This window comes from Mandrillus leucophaeus, unplaced genomic scaffold, assembly GCF_000951045.1.
Source record: "Mandrillus leucophaeus isolate KB7577 unplaced genomic scaffold, Mleu.le_1.0 Scaffold119, whole genome shotgun sequence".
Taxonomy (NCBI): Eukaryota; Metazoa; Chordata; class Mammalia; order Primates; family Cercopithecidae; genus Mandrillus; species Mandrillus leucophaeus.
Window position 1 is genome coordinate 4,233,804 of NW_012100209.1, and position 18,480 is coordinate 4,252,283.

General features: G+C 37.6%; 1 protein-coding gene across 2 annotated transcripts in view; it reads right to left on the reverse strand.

The window, feature by feature from the left end:
• Window positions 1-18,480, reverse strand: part of OXCT1 (3-oxoacid CoA transferase 1) — a 151,654-nt gene that overhangs the window by 42,491 nt on the left and 90,683 nt on the right. The window lies entirely within an intron of this gene.

The window sequence follows — 18,480 nt, forward strand, 5'->3', positions numbered from 1 at the left end:
TTCCATTATGTAGTGGTAGGCTGAGGCATTAATGGTGTTTTTCTAGTAATGGCTAATAAGAAAGGTGGCTCTGCCTTTCTAACATTTGGCATTTATCTTGCTCTTAGAAAAATAAAATGAAAAACATGGTTGCTAAGCAAAAACAGAACACAGAAACAGAGTTCAGAAGCATTTCACCATTATCATTCTATTTTTGATCATCTGGCCATCCCTTCTTTCATTACACATTTTACCAACCACCTTCTATGTACCACATGCTCTGAAAAAGTCCCTCCATCTATTCTGTCTCCTAGTTACAGAGTTTGGAAAAAGCAAGTGTTTCCAGAGATGGTAAAATGATTCTTACTCAAGTATATTGAAGAGAAATGTCTTTGAACTGAAACCTCCTTAACATTTTATCTGTTTTTTAGCCCAAGTCCTGTTGCTGATTTGCCAGTAAAGTCTTAGAGGGCTTTTAGCTCCTTTTTGATAATGGTAGAGCTATAAGGAGATCAGGAAATGCACTCAACATGCCTTTAAAACAGGGTCTCGAATTCCATGACTTCGGAGACATTTTACAGGTCAATGAAACAGAACATGAACATGAATTAGATGAGCAGTATAAAGAAAAGAAGTAGTCACCACAGTTTTGTGGTTTGGAGTCTGTCAATAAATAAGATAGATGGCAGCTGGCAACAGGTAGGGGGCAAGGGATGCGGGTGGCAGGGGAAAGAAGTGCAGAGTACAAGATGAGCCTGGTTTCAGACAGTTTGAAGCAGAACATAATGTGCAAATGCATACTTTTAAATTTCTATAAGCAATGCCTTCATTCTTAGCTGCAACCCTAATAAACTGGGGGCCAACTTATTAGGTTGGTCATAATATTTCTGTAGAGAACACTGATATGGTACAAAATATAAATAAGTGAGAGATGGAAGCAATCAATGTCTATCAAACTCTAATGAGAAAGTTTGAGATTTGTAGAGCAACAAAAGACACTAAAGCAACCCTATGATAAAATGTGTCAATCTGCTATGGTAAGAACATCCAAGCAGTCTCAGCTTCTATACATAGTGTCCTTGGCAGACTGAGGGGGCGAGCGCTGGAAGAATGAAAAGGCAGCAGCCAAAGAAAACCAGAAACCAAGCTAGAGTGTTAAAAACTCCTTGAATTAAACAAAGTCCCTGAATTAGAATATCACAAGCAAATTCTGTCCCCTGTGCCACAATGGTTACATAGGTAAAAACTTATGCCAGCCTCTAACGAGAAGGAAGCCTGTCCAATTTAGATGAATCTGATTTATACATTTTAAATTACTGTCAATTAGTTTAGAAATATGTATAGAGGCCCTGCAGGGTACGAACCACTGTGCTGGCAAGAATATAACACACTATAAAACACGGTAGGACCAAGCATGTCTGTTTTTGTTGAAAACACTCTTGATTCAATATAAGTGAATAGCCTTCACTCAAAGAGATTCAGCTGGCTTGATGTCTTGAAAGGACACAAAGATAGATGTGTACCCGCCCCCCCCTCCCCCGCTACACCCTTTGTTCTGCTCTCTAATCTTTGCACATACCAGAGATTTCATAAGTTCTGTGAGTACCTGTTTTTCTGCACGTACCAGAGATTTTGTTTTGCACATACCAGAGATTTCGTAAGTTCTGTGAGTACCTGTTTTTCTGCACGTATCAGAGATTTTGTAAGTTCTGAGGCAAGGTCACAAGACGTGTTTAAGTAAGATAAACTCTTGCTGCCATAAACCTGCTCTCCCGCCTCAAAGGTTGAGCCGAAATATCAGAAATGGCGGGAACCAATCATAGTTAGCCAAATCGCCTTGTTCAAACACTAGCCAATCATATATCTGATTTGTATAATAACTCTATGACCACTTTTCTTAGACTATATAACACTGCTCGGAGCTCAGTGGGGGAGCTCTCCTGCCCATCTCGTTACGCGAGCGAGGGAGAGTTCCAGGTTCGAACCTGTAATAAAGATCCTTGCTGCTTAGCTTTGACTCTGGACTCTGGTGGTCTTCTTCGGGGAATAAACGGTCTGGGCATAACAGTCTCATCCCCAAAGCACATGTTACAACCTTTACAGCACTATTTTGATTCTTAAATTTAATGCTTTTTTCCAAGAGTGAAAAATGCACAAGATTAGGTGCAGAACACCGGAGATCTATCCTGTTAACTATGCAATGGCAAAACACCAAATCTCTCTGAATTTGGGTTCATTATCTATACACCGGGAATAAGAATATCTGTCCTACCATAGAGCTGTGGTGAGCACTGTATGAGACGATGTATGCAAATGTGTAATAAATAGAGTTTATAAATGTATTCACTTATCTTCAATCAATTCAGCTTACTGAATGTCTAGTTTAAGTGTGGCTCTGTACTAGCGTGCTAGAGAAGAACAAGGTTCTTCTGGAAAAGCTTGTTGCCTATGGAAGGAAAAGTATCCATGAATACTAAAAGACTCAGACTACAATTCCTTCCTCTAAAAGGAACATTTTCATCTCTCTCCTATCACAAAGTAGAGGTAAGTGTCTTTTCCCTAAGCCTTTGTACTATTCGGTATGTAAAGCAATCACAATGAATTTCAACTGTTCTCTTTTCCTCCCTTCCCTCTTTTTCTCCTTCTCTCCATGATAAATATTTGGATGAGTGAGTTGGAACAAACGTATAACACTGAGGATGCAATTGCTGACTGTGGCTGGGGAAGCAGGCAGGGAAGGAAGTAGCTCAGGGAGATTCACAAATGAGAGGATTCACAAAAGTAGCCCATCAGGTGAGAAGAGCAATACTGTGAAAGAAAAGAGCAGTATCTTCTAATAGCATTTCTAGCAGGTTACAGAAAAACTTCAAATATCTGATTTTCCTGCTTTTAGTGTGTTCATTGTATTGGAAACAGAAAATAAAATATTTCCTTCCATTTTAATTCCCAAAGGATTTCTGAGACAGTCAATTACTAAAAAGAAGAAAAGTCGTTCTATTTATGCCAGCAGAAAAACAAAACAGGGTTATACAAGGCATACTCCCTGACAAAAGCAGGAAATGCATCATCATGCTTCACTCCAGCTTAGCTAGGCATTCTTTTGGGATGCCACTACTTGCATCTCCCAGATCTCTATTCCAGTGAGGAGTGGCCATGTGCCTGAGTTCCAGACAATGGAAAAAATGGAGGTGATATCTATGATTTTCAGACTGGCCTACAAAAATCTCTTTCATGCAATTCTTCATGTTTTTTCACCTTCTGCAATCTGGATGCTGACATCCAAAGCGACTTTGGAAGATGGCCGAGTTTCCTTCAGCCTTGGTCCTTAAAGGACCATCTGTTGTACAGACCACTTCTTTGGAACCACATTCACCATTCAGTATGAGTAAAACATAAGTGCACAGGGTGCTAAGCCACTCAAACTGAAGGGTTTATTTGTTACAGAAGCTAGTATGACTAATATATTAAAGTGGTACCCCAATTATATGTAAGGGTGAGAATTCGGTGTCAAATTAGAACTGTTATAGCTGCACAATGGAAGGGGATCTGAGCAAGGCTCTTAAGGGGACATTTTACTACTGCTCTCTGAGTGAGGTGACTATGCCAGATGCTGTGCTAAGCACAGTAATTCACCTTTCTATCCAGATGTCCAACACACTACTTGACATTTTGCAGAGGTACAACATGATTTCTGAGTGAATAAAATGAGTGAGTGAATGAATGAATGGAAAGAATTTTGAGAACATGAGAACACTACAAGTTAAGGGAATAGCTGAACAGGGGAATACAGATTCCACCCCCATCCCTCATCTTCATCCCCAAAATTCAACATCCTATTCAACATACAAAACAAGAAGCTGATAAAACGGGGAGATTAAGGAGCTAAAAATACACCTTTAAATAAGTCACAGAGGGAAAGTTATACTTGGGGAAAATAGGCCTATAATGAAGAAGAGCTTCTGGGCATGATTGAAGCATTGGGCCAGCATGACACAAAGTATGGCTTTCTTTGAAATCTCATCAGCAAACATACATTTCTTAAATGATGCAACTCTAGTTCTGAAATGCGTTCTGGCTAGCATAATGGAGAGATGATTGCTGGATGCTCATTTCATAGCCAACTCATCTTTTTGCTGTTAAGGATTGACCCTGATATCAAGTATGGAAAGATTCTGCAATAAAATGAGCTAGCAATGCTGCATACTCCATTACAACAATTATACAACCTTTCTAAAGATACTGATTCAAGTATCCTCAATTCACAAGTATTTACTCAGAGGCTATTATAAACCAGGCACAAAGATAGGAATTAGAAATAAAAGATGAATATGATGATCCACCTTTTTCTAGAAAATAGATTTAAGTTGAAATCAATAATTTCATCTACTTTGATCCTATTTCCTAATACTAGAATTTTAAAGAAAGTAGGAGAAAAACTATTATAAATTCAGTAACATTAAAAAGTCAACACATCAAAGTATAAATATTACATTGTACTACCCCCCTCCAAAAAAAAACAGGAATTCAAGTTGTAAACATGATCTTTGGTGATATTTTACGGATTTTACAAAAAGGAAAAATGAATGCATTTGAAAGGTTCTGTGAAATGCTATTTAAAATAAAGTACGGAACACACTGAAAATCATTCTTGACATCATCTTTATCATTAGTACATAGACACTAATGGTTCATTTCCAGATGTTACCTCTAAATATTCTGGTGTTAAGTGAGAAACAATTTATAATACATAGAAACAATTTTAAAAGCATTTTAAAATAATGCTATGTGCCATAGTAGAAAGTGTGAATCTGTTGGAAGTCAAAGAGAAAGATGGTTGTAGAATGATTTATTAATAAAACTAGCTCTTATTGCTCAATATTAAATACCAGAACATTAAGTACCCACCTCATCAATCTAAATGTAAGCCTCTTTATATCTGTCTTCCCCATTATTAAAAAATGCTCTATAAAAGAAATAGTCCTCTAAGCATGCTCCTAGCTAAAGAGTAGGAGAGAAAAAAAAACTGAGAAAGATAATAATTTAAACATATACAGGTTATAAACTCCTTTCTGTAGGAAAAATAAGAGACTTAAAATTTGCCATAATATAGCAAAGTTACAGCACAGTTACATAAGAATATTTCTCTTTTCTGTGTTATATTTTCTTTTAAAAAACCAAAAACAGTTCTTTTCAAAGATTAATTGCATTTTTTAGGACAGGTGAATTGATTATGTAAACCAACTAATATGGAACGAGAAATATAATTACATTCTCTATTGTTAGGTTAGAAAAATTACTTACAATAAAAATCAGTTATCAATCATTATATGGGCTTTTCAAAAAAGCATGTCAGAAGAGCAGTATTCTGATAAACTCAAACTTTTATTTTAATAAGCTCTTTTGTTCCTGTTCTCTCAGGGACCCTGTATGTCATCAATTAGCCCCATTCCTCCAGTTTCTCCATCCTCTCTCCACAGCTACTCTCTGCTAATTCCCTGGAGAGAGAAAATCTTGTTTCTGCTTGACTGTGCCCTTGAAGTGAGAAATCTACTCAGTCATGTCTCTAATAGTTAATCATCTGATTCAACAGACACCTTGTGGGTTTACTTTACTACATTCCTGTATCTATCTATTGCAATCACAGTGTCTTCCATTCACTCCTTGAAACTCTCCACTTAGGGTCTTCTATAGTCCTGGTTCCTCCTACTGCTATTGAGGCTTTTAGTTTTCTACCTAGCATCCTTTTTCTCAGAAGACTTTATATGTTGGCCAAATTAACAGCTCTGTCCTCAGCTCTTGTTTACTTGTTCTCCAAGAGTGACTTCATCTAGTTTCATAATATGAATTGCCCCGTCTCTGATGAGTCCTAAAACCACATTTCCAGCTAAGGTCTTTCCTCCAAGTTTCAGACTTCAGTATCCAAAAGTGTCCCTGTCACCCTGTGGCACATCCTGTTAACTGATTCCCAAAATTGTTCCTTTATTCCTGAGCTCATAGTTAGGCTACATTTTCCAGCCTTCCTTGAAGTTACAATTGGTCACATAGAATAAGTTTTGGACAATGGAAAGTGAAAGTGATGTATACTACTTCCAGGGCTGGACCATAAAACCCTGCAAGAACAATCCTCCACATTCTTCTACCTTCTGCAAACTACAAGCTGAAAATGGTGGAGCCATAGGATGGAAGGAATCTCAATCCCTGAAGTACTGCACAGAAGAAAGCTGACTGACAATTAGGGATACTCATTTGGTTCTAGGTGAATGAGAAATAAAAACTTCTTTTATATTAATACATGCCTCAGCTCAGTATGATCCCAACTAAATTAAGTATCTTTATAAAGGCAAATCTCACCCACCTGCAAATTTCCTAGATCAGTTAATGGCCAATCATCCACCTCAAGATCCAAATCAGAAACCTCCTTGTCTCCTGCCTCTTCCTCATAATCCACATCCAATCAGTCACTCAACTACTAAGAACTCCACTTCTCCCAACATTTCTTGAACTTGACCTTTTCTCATCCTAGCTAAGATCCCCATGATTTCTCCCTAAAGAGTTATAGTAGTCTTCCTACTGGTCAACCTGTGTCCAGCTTTGTCCCTCTCTGTCCAACTTGCAGCCACAAAAACCGCCTCTCTAAAATGCACATCTGAATACGTTGCTCCTCTGCATAAAACCCTTCAGTCATTCAGGGTAAAGTCCAAGCACCTCAGCCTGGCATTCAAGGCCTGTGATAACCTGGCCCCTCCCCTCTTCATTTCCTCACACCCCAGTTCCCATTTCCATGCCAGGAATAGTGAGTTGCTTGTACACAGCAAATGGCTCCCACATGCCTTGAGGTTTCTGCTTCATACTATCAAGTGAGCTTTGGCTTATTCTTTTTGTATCAAATCATGATGACTTCTCTCAGGAAGTGTTCACAGATCTCTGTCCCACGCTATCCACATGATTATTTTAGGAACCTCTCACAGCATCCTTGCATATTCCCATTTTAAAATTTACCGCAGCTTTAAGATCAGGGCTGATGTTGTACTGGCAGGTAGTGGCAAGGCCATATAAGTAGTTATGACCTCTCCCTTATGAGACACCTTCTCCCTTCTCTCTAACCACTCTTCCCCGCAAATTTAGCAATTAAAAACACAATAGGGAGCCTCCAAGACCCCATGGAGCTATGACTACAAGTGCTCTGATTTCTCACATCTGTTCTGATTAATTAGTGCCTATGCCTAATCAAGATCACCTGTCAAAGGGCCAGGTATGGCAGTTCACACCTGTAATCTGGACATGTAGGAGGATCACTCGAGTCCGGGAGTTTAAGACCAGCCTGGGCAATACAGAAAGACCCTATCTCTGCCAAGAAAAAAAACAAAAACAAAAACAAAAAAACCTCAGCTAGATGTGGTGATGTGTGCCTGTGGTCCCAGCTACTCAAGAGGCTGAGGTAGGAAAATCACTTGAGCCCAGCAAGTCGAGGCCGCAGTGAGCAGCCACTGCACTCCAACCTGGGTGACAGAGAGTGACCCTGTCTCAATTAAAAAAAAAAATCACCTATCACAGACGTAAGATATCATCTTGCTCATTATTATTACTATTATTATTTTGAGATGGAGTCTTGCTCTGTTGCCCAGGCTGGAGTACAGTGGTGGGATCTCAGATCACTGCAACCTCTGCCTCCTGGATTCAAGCGATTCACGTGCCTGAGCCTCCCGAGTAGCTGGGGTTACAGGCATGTGCCCACCACGCCCCACTAATTTTTGTGTTTTTAGTAGAGACGGGATTTCACCATGTTGGTCAGGCTGGTCTCAAACTCCTGACCTCAGCTGGTCGAACTGCCTTGGCCTCCCAAAGTGCGGGGATTACAGGAGTGAGCCACCATGCCCAGCCCTTGCTCATTATTTATTAGACTATAAGTCCTTTGCCTTCCCTGTTCATCTTTAACCCAGTGCAGTTACTGATACATAATAGATTGTTTTCAGTATGTATTTAAGTAAAACTGAATTCCATCTTCAAGTAAAAGTTTGTTTCTAAAAAATACAGAATCAAAAGGATATTAAGGTCTACTAATGAGAGTAATCAAAGCTAGGGACATTATCTACAGAGAAAATAATAGCAAGAAGAAAAAAAAAGAGGTGGCTAAAATAAAAAGTAAAATTAAAACTTCACCTCAGGAAGTCGCAGTTACAGAGAAGAGAACATGATGTCCTTCAAAATTGACCCTACTAAGGACATTTTTTGTTTTATATCTTCTTCAGTGCTGAATGTTAAGTAAACATTATTTAATAAATATCTGAAGTACACTGAATTTGTTTTTTCAAGTGGGGAGAAAAATCATTTATAAGACACCCAAGGAAAAGTCCTAAGAAACTGGATACCCCAATTATTAGTCATTAACTAAGCATCTACTTAATACCTATTAGGTGTTCTGTGCTTTTCACTAAGCATACAAAACTCCTGCTTTTGAATAGCTCATAGGTCTTGAAAACCCTCTCAATGTTTCTGCAGCCAAATGAAATAAAAAATGCAAATTCTAAAATCCTAAAGCTACCACTTCTGTTTTCTTTCAACATTCACAAAGGGTAAAGTTCATTTTTTCCCTTAGAAGAGCAAAAGAATAAATTCCATTATAATAAATAACAGAAGCACTGTTGTGTATCAATTCAAAATGATTTTATAATTACATACATTAGATCTGATAAATGTGCTATTTTCTGATTCCAGGCAGAATATCTGAAAATAAAAATTTACTTTACAGAAACTATCTATACTAGTTTATACCAGAAACTATACCAAAACCACATCAAGTTTCTCTAACACATTGTCTATTGCAAATGAACCTGAACAAACAAAAATGATCCTGGTGTAAGTGAAACTCATTTTATTACCATGATCAGAGTCTTCATTCATCTATCGTAAGACAGTCCAGACCAATCACTTTATGCAGGCTAGAAAATGTCACAAATGTAATAGGTTTGATTCTTAAAGAAATCAATTAACTTCAAATAAGAAAAATGAGTTCTGTTCCTAGCTATTAATTACACTAATTTATCTCATTTTGTAAAGTGTAAATACCATTCAAGAGAGTCTCCATAGTTCACTTATGAAACCTCATCGCTCCAAGAAAAAATTCCAATGCATATAAAATTGTCATTAATTATACAAGGTAATTAACTCCACCTTTGTATAGGAAATTAATAAGCATTTATTAAGTTAACAGTTAGAACTATGAAACCAATGTATTTTCTCTTCTTAAGGTACAATCAATATGTGACAAAGTTTTTTCGTTGTTATTAAGGCACTTTGGATTGGTTAAGCTCTTTGTATAAGGTCACATAGACTAACACTCTGATCTATTTGTTAGATTTTGAAAATGGACAGCAAGAGAAAAACATACTCCTAGCTCTGTTCTGAAGCTGTAGTTGCAGTTTTCATAGAGTCTATTCATAATACTATAGAGATGAAAATAAACATCAGACAATCTGGCTAAGTGAGTTCACCTTGTTTTATCAGGCCTCTTACAAAAGGCACTGATGGAGAGAGCTTGACCAAGTGTTTCAGGATAAATAAAAAGGTACTCTAAGTTATTTAATTGAGTTTATTGAATACAGCTAAGCACTGGAGCTTCTGGGCCTGTATACTACCCAGAAACAGAATAAATTACATATTTAAAAATTCAAGGATAATTTATTTTCTTCCTTCCACTGAATCACTGAGAGAAATATATTAGAATCATATGAAATTGCCCACATAGGAGTATGACCTGCAAATATAGGAATTTCATGTGGTTGGTTCAACCTATGCTCTAATGGTGAGGTTTAAAAGATCACAATTACTATCACATGATTTTTTAAAGGTTTATAATTTTAGGAGGTCTCCAATAGTCACTACAAAATAGGAAACTAAAATACAAATGGAAAAACATCATTTATGTGTCTGCATGTACTAAAATATATTAATCTCAACAACTCGTTTACATGGAATATGAAATTATTACTATTTTTTTTTGCCATCAGGAAATAGTCGTTCTCAGAAAGTTTATTTTCTGATTCCTCAAAGAGGGTGTGGGTTGGCTGGGGAGAAGGCAGAGGGAATGAGAACTACAACCACGGGCAGCACACACTTGCTCCATCACCTCCTCCCACTGTCTGCAAAGCTCTAAGAGGACAATTAGGCTTATTGTAATTATACTGCCATCACTGACAGCTGGATGAGATTAAAAAAAACAAAACAGAGAGACAGTGACTGAAATAACATTAATAAATCGAAATCATCACCAGTGTTTTTTCCACAATAGAAAGGATCAGAAAATAACACAGACGATAAATTTTAAAGATTAAAAAAAAAAAGCAGTTAAGAGCAATTGCAAAAGAGCATGCTATGTATAATAAATGTACGTGCCCTATTAAGCAAGTATTATAGGATTGGGTGGAAGAATACGAAAGTATTTTGATTCTACATTAAATTATTAACTACTGTTTATCTCACGATGTCCTCTGGATTCAGTTGATGACCTCGTTTAATGACTGCTTAAGTACCTACTGGGAATTAATAGGTAGGACATTCATGGCAAATTGATAACTCTGTGTTGGAGTCTTAATTTGTTCCTCCTGTGCAAGTCGTACTCTCTGAAATAGGGATCCAGTGCTTCTCATATGTGGAGGCAGGTCTAACCTCTGGTTTGCTAAGAAAGCGTACCCTACTCTCAGGACAAGGAGAACCATGGGCCTCCTATGTAACATCATTCCACACAGCCTAGGGGTATGGAATGAGTCTCAGGTCTGAGTCCCAAGAGGGAAAAGCACATCCTCTTTGTGAGAATGACCCATCTCTGGGAGCAACAGAGAATGCTGAAGAGCAATGTCACTCTGGGAGGGTCCTATCATCATAGGCAGGAAAACCACAATTTCTCCTTTCAACACCAAAACCAGTTAAAAGAATGACTTTGGGGGATTTGCCACAAAGTTAATATTTTTGAAAGATATAACAGGAGATTCAAAGAGCATTAATTTCTACCTTACCTTTTCAAGTCAACTGTGCAGGCAATCTCTAAGATGGGGAAAAAAAAGTGATGTGTCTTTAGAGAAAAGTAGTAGTAAAACAAAAGCTTTGGTGAAGAACTTGGTGGTGCAGAAATCAAACTACTGAGAACAGCTGGGCATGGTGGCTCAAGCCTGCAATCCCAGCACTTTGGGAGGCCAAGGCAGGCAGATCACTTGAGCCCACGAGTTCAAGATCAGCCTGGGCAACATGGTAAAACCCTGTCTCTACAAAAATAATAATAATAATAATAATTAAATTACCTGGGTGTGGTTGCATGCACCTGTAGTATGAGCTACTTGGGAGGCTGAAGGGGGAGGACCACATGAGCCCAGGAGGTCAAGGCTGTACTGAGCCATGATTACACCAACGAACACACTACAGCCTGGGCTACAGAGTGAGACTCTATCCCCCTGCAACCGCACCCCACTCCCCAAAAAAGTGAAAAATTGAGAATAGAATGGAAAATTGTTTTCAAAGTGAAATACAAAGAAAGATCAGAAGAGGTAAAAGATATATAGGAATATACAAAGTTTAACTCATTTCTTGATAGGCTAATATTTCGACTCCCTGAATTTCATAGGAGACCTTTTAAATTTCTGATCTTGATGTTTTCAATAACTTTGACCATTCATAGTAGCAGGAATGAATGTTAAATGTGTGAAAAAACAGTATTTTAAAATCCCTGTGAGTAAAATCCCTGGTTACTTCCATTTCATTTTATAGGGACCTACACTGAGGTACATGTTAAAGCTAGTACATTCTCAGATGAGGAGCAGGAGTTACAGTAAGTGAGAGGACTTTATTCCTTTTACAACATTACTATATGGCTATATGGCAGATATGACCTCATTCACATTCGTCTGGAACTCAAGTGTCGCAGATACTTGGTGGTGAGGTGTAATTGCTGAAATGTCACTATTTTTAATTCTAAGAATGCCATTTTCTAGGTCTGGTATTTGGAGGAAAGCACATTCTGTTGATACCACCTTTAGACTGTTACTCAGTAAGGAGTTACTTTTTTCCTCTATCCTTAGGAAAATGGTCTAAAATGAAAAGTTGTTTATTATTTAAAACTGCATGAGCATGAGTTAGTATGTGTGCATATATTACATAGCTCTGTCCATTGAGAAGGCCTAGAAGCAACGATAGGCCAGTAGCTACAAGCATGCCTAGCACCCAGATCTTGGTTTTCTATATGTCATTCTCTTATTAGAGAATGACTTTTGAAGAAAAAGTTGACTCTAGGGGCAGAAGAAATAATAAGATGAGCCTCTTGTAGTAGCAGAAGGTAAGGAAGTGCTCAGTGAAAAACAAAAAGAATGGAAGGGCACCAAAGAGGTACAGGAGAAAACCTGAAAGAGCTCCCAACGACTATAGCTGGAACAATGCGAGCATAAAAATAAACACGGGGTCAGGCGCAGGGGCTCACACCTGTAATCCCAGCACTTTGGGAAATGGAGGCGGGTGGATCACGAGGTCAGGAGATCAAGACCATCCTGGCTAACACGATAAAACCCCATCTCTACTAAAAATACAAAAATTAGCCGGGCATGGTGGCACACACCTGTAGCCCCAGCTACTAGGGAGGCTGAGGCAGGAGAATCGCTTGAACCCGGGAGGTGGAGGTTGCAGTGAGCCAAGATCATGTCACCGCACTCCAGCCTGGGTGACACAGCGAGACTCTGTCTCAAAATAAATAAATAAATAAATAAATAAATAAAATAAAACAAACACAGTAGTGTATTACAACCAAAATATAAAACATACTTGAGAACATATTGATATAAACAAATGATTAAATAAATGGGAGAGAAGAGACAAATCTTTTCTCCAGAAGAATTGCAAAATACATAATACCCCTTCAACTGTTTATATCAACACTTCTGACATCATATATGTGGGTTTTTTCCTTACACCACCCAATTCTGCAACCAGCTGAGTGCCCAACAATTCAACTCACTCCTGACCCTAACTACCTGGAGTTAGCACAGGACACACAGGTTAAGGGTTCAGTCTTACAAAACTGCTCCCCATTTCAAACCCTGACAGCAAGTCCAGGTCACCAGTACTTCTGATGAACCAGCTATAAAGCCAAGAGGTTTCTACAATCCCCTCTCAGGTTCAATAATTTGCTATAACAGCTCACAGGGATTCAGGAAGGCATTTTGCTTGCTATTATTGGTTTATTATGAAGAGACAACTAAGGAATGGCCCAATGGAAGAGATGAATAGGGCAAGGTTTGGGGGTGGGAGCACTGCTGTATGCAGGTATGCCACTCTCCCAGAACGCTGATGTGTTCAGCAACCCAGAAGCACTTAGAACCCTGTCGTTTAGGGGTTTTTATGGACATTTCATTACACAGGCATGATTAAGTCATTGGCCATTGGTGATTGAACTCAATCTCCAGAACCTCTCTCCTTCCTAGAGATTGTGTGTGGGGCTGAACTTTCCAGCTCTGTAATCATGTCTTGGTCTGTCTGGCAAACAGCTCCATATTGAAGTTATTTAAGGGCCCACCGAGAGTCATATTAGCATTAATTCAGGTATGGTTGAAAGGGGCTTATTATGAACAACAAAAATGCTCCTATGGCCCTATCACTCAGGAAATTCCAAACATTTTAGAAGCTCTGTGTCAGGAACTGGGGGTCAAAGACAAAATATATTCCTTATCACAGTTTCCCTCCAAGAGGTAAAGCTTAATTCCCCTCCAGACCTTTGAGAGTGGGCTAAAAGTACTAAATTGCTTCCACAGGGAACAAAGTAGGGAAAGGAAAAAATAGTAATTTTATATAGTGAACAAACCTGGTAAGCACTATCTTCACCAAGTGATAAAGATTATCATTACCAGGGATGCAATGTAGATATCCTATAACCCCTGATATAAGAAGGGCACTCTACTTCTATGATATTCTTTCTAAAAACCCATAACCTACATCTAATTATGAGAAAAATGTCAGACAAATCCAGATTGGGGGACATTCTACAGGACATCCAGTTAATGCTTCAAGACTGATAAAGTTATGAAAAACAAGGAAAGACTGAGAAACTGGCACAGATCAGAGAAGGCTAGGGAGCTATGACAACTAAAATGAATGCAGTACCCTGAACTGGATCCTGGAAAACTGGGTGGGGGGAATGTGGAAACTCTGTACTATCTCTGAAGCTTTTCTGTGAATCTAAAATAATTTTAATTTTTACAATAAAAACTTTATTTTAAAAACTCAATATATGGCCTGTTCCTGTGTGTGTGTGTGTGTGTGTGTGTGTGTGTGTGTTTTCATCACAACGAAAACAAAATGGGTCTCAGATTTCCTAGTAACTCTTTAAGTCTGTTGCTAAAAGGCTTTGCAAAATCTGACTCAGAAAACATGTAAATTTGAGAGAGTCAAATGAATCTTGCTTTGTTTTCAACAATGACTTACTTTCTTACAGTAACTGAACTTTATTTCTTTGCAGAATCCAACACTTACCAGACAGAGTACGCTAGCATAACAAAGTCATGAGTTAGTCTCTGAATAAATAAGATAAATCTAAGAACGGCATGTGTGGGATTTTTGTTTTTATTCCCAATGAAAAAAACTTTACTATCCAATTCATTATGTTGATAAGCCTATCTCGACGCTAGACATCTTAGATTCTGATAGAGCTTTGGAAAAAAAAAATCATACATGGTCTTTAGGATTTTTAAAACAATGTTCTTTGATCATATTATTACCAGTTTGAGAAAATCAGAAATACAGACTGGACTTTTGCTCTAGGACAAATGATGTACCATTTCTATTTTTTAGTATTCTTATTTTTCTTGTTATGATTTACTTTGTTCATACTGAATATCTTTTAATCAACTCAATTATCTAAAGATAGTCCTCATCACCTAAAAAGTACTTGCAGAATATATAACAAGCTCTCCTTTACAAAAAAGGGGCCAGGAGTGGTGGCTCATGCCTGTAATCCCAGCACTTTGGGAGGGTGAGGTGGGCCGATCATGAGGTCAGGAGTTCGAGACCAGCCTGACCAACATGATGAAACCCCAGCTGTATTAAAAATACAAAAATTAGCCGGACATGGTGGCGTGGGTCTGTAATTCCAGCTACTTAGGAGGCTAAGGCAGAAGGATCGCTTGAACCCGGGAGGTGGACGTTGCACAGTGAGCTGAGATCGTGCCACTGCACTCCAGCCTGGGCGACAAAGTGAGACTCCATCTCAAAAAAAAAAAAAAAAAAAAAAAAGGAAAATACTGTTCAATGAAGAAAAGCTAAATACATCACCTGAAGTCACAGAACAAGTCAGAAAAAAACCTGGCTGAAGTCTTTTCCCCAGACTCCGGAAGGAGGTAATCGAATCCCCATAAAAGATGCGTCCTATTTTTAAAAGTCCAATACGTTGAACTTATTGCACTATTTTCTTTCTTATTGTTCCTAATCTGTTGGATGGTGTTAATTAATTCTGTTAAGAAGCAGACAGTAAGCCTAGAGATGTCCTATGTACAATTTCTAAAAATACAGTCAGATCCTTCAGGACTAAAGTTACAAAGCTTTCCAATATGCTTATAAACAAACCATTCATTTTTCACCAACCTGAAAGCCATGATTTATAAAAATTAACTTTCCTAAAAACTACATGATTATAAGCAGAAGTTACATTCAGGATGGAATGATGTTAGCAGATAAAGTTTCTAAGTGTTAGAGTAATAAGTTTGTTTTCATAAAGTTATGGCAGTAAAAAAGTAAGAAAAATTTTGCCTTTTAATACAGCAATTTTTGTAATATTTGTGGATTAATTTTTGAGAGTCTGGTTATTTAGATCTGTCCTAGGCTACAATTATAACCCAGAAATATGCCAAACAAATAGTGAATGGCTAAAACATGTACTTGAGTCAAAGCTTATGAGGAGTCTGTGTCAGGCCTTCATGCAGAACCTATTTATTTTCCTTATGCACAAATGTAAAAAGATTGATTAGATAATTTTCTATTCAGAACTATATTTAGAAATTGGTACTTACATAGCTAAATTTGGATAATGTAAAAAAGTCATAGATGGAATATCTTATTCTCTAATAATTCTCTATAAATGAAGTATTAGTAGAAATACTCCGATGATCTACCTGAGTTGTCAAATGGTAATATGGGTAGTGTTGAATTTATTGGAAACAAAGTTTAAAACTCTGCCTTTTACTTAAAATAATTCCACTGCAATGGTTAAAAGGGGAGAGAGAACGGTAAATGTAAAATACTGTGCATTCCTTACCTATCTAATGCATGTAGGGGGGCATTGTTGAAGAACTTGCAGCATTTGATCATATTAGCAACTGGGATAGGTATCAGCACTGGAACAGATGATCATGGTTATTGTTAGACAGAAGAGGTCTGGAAACAGAGAGGATAAAATGGGAGATGGAAAACTCATGTTCACCCAGTCCCAATCCCATATTGCTTTCATAATGTGAACTTATCAAGATAACTCTAGGGCTTAAGGATATATGTCATATGACCCCCAAATAAAAGCCAACTGCTCTATCTGGACCTTAACAATAACCATGATCATCTGTTCCAGTGCTGATACCATCCCAGTTGCTAGTATGATCGAATGCTGCAAGTTCTTCAACAATGCCCCCCTACATGCATTAGATAGGTAAGGAATGCACACAAGCCAGAAGTGGTCAATGTATCATTTCTGCAAGTAATAAAAGCACTTAAGGTTCTCTTATTATCCTGAGTATAATTTTAATTGTATTCCTCAAGCTTTGAAATAAAGTTCTTATTTTTATTAGTTTCTAGATAAGTTATAATTTGTCTTTCTTTTTCAATCCAATGCCCCTTGGGAGAACATCATATGTTAGATTTTATGTGTTTTGCAACTTTTGACAAGGAAGTAAAATATACTCAGAAGCAATACTTGAATGTGATTTTCATCATAGCATTGACTTTAAGAAGCAAATCCTCATTAAAATAACTCTCCACATTTAAAAGTCTTTAAGATTACTATAGGCTGAATTATTAAATGTAGATTATTTCTAGGTCTTATACATGTTAGACGCTTGAACCAGGTAGAAAAATGTTGAAGTTTTACCACCTCTCAAATCTCGATTTTTTTTTAAGTATTCAAAATTCCCCATTACATCGTAGCATCTTTAGAAATGTGTAAATCCACAGCTTAGAGGTTAAATTTTAGCTTTCAGTTCTGTTAGGGATTTACTGAATCCAAGAACTTGATTTCAGAGATCAGATATGCACTGTCTGATAAGTTAGACTAGCTACACGTGGCTACATAAATCTGAATTAAACAAAATTAGGAATTGAGTTTGTCAGTTATACTAGCCACATTTCAAGTACTCAAAAGCCACATGTGGCTAATGGCTACCATACTGTACAAGCACATACAAAATGTCTCCATTATCACAGCGAGTTTTCGGACTGTACTGTATTAGATCAACAGAGGGAGTGTAATCTGTATAAGGCCACAATTTGTTAGTAATAAAGCTAAAACTAGAATTCAAGTCTTTAAATTTCTATGCTTACTCGCTTGCTACTAACCACACTATCTCCAAGAACTAACACACAAAGAAAGTAAAAGATCTGAATACAATAACTAACAAGCTCAATCTTATATAAAATTATCTTATTTTCATGTGAAGTTTAGGGAAAAAACCAAGTTACCTGGCCACCAAGAAAACCCAATAAATTCCAAAAAGCAATGTAAAGAGCCTTTGAAATTTGAAGGAAAAAACAAGCATTCTTATACATCAGTAACAGACAGAGAGCCAAATCATGAATGAACTTCCATTCACAATTGCTTCAAAGAGACTAAAATACCTAGGAATCCAACTGACAAGGGATGGAAAGGACCTCTTTAAGGAGAACTACAAACCACTGCTCAGTGAAATAAAAGAGGACACAAATGGAAGAACATACCATCCTCATGGATAAGAAGAATCAATATTGTGAAAATGGCCATATTGCCCAAGGTAATTTATAGATTCAATGCCATTTCCATCAAGCTACCAATGACTGACTTCACAGAACTGGAAAAAACTGCTTTAAAGTTCATGTGGAACCAAAAAAGAGTCTGCAGTGCCAAGACAATCCTAAGCCAAAAGAACAAAGCTGGAGGCATCACGCTATCTGACTTCAAACTATACTACAAGGCTACGGTAACCAAAACACCATGGTACTGGTACCAAAACAGAAATATAGACCAATGGAATAGAATAGAGCCCTCAGAAACAATACCACACATCTACAGCCATCTGACCTTTGAGAAACCTGAGAAAAACAAGAAATGGGGAAAGGATTCCCTATTTAATAAATGGTGCTGGGAAAATTGGCTAGCCATAAGTACAAAGCTGAAACTGGATCCTTTCCTTATTCCTTATACGAAAATTAATTCAAGATGGATTAGAGGCTTAAATGTTAGACCTAAAACCATAAAATCCCTAGAAGAAAACCTAGGCAATACCATTTAGGATA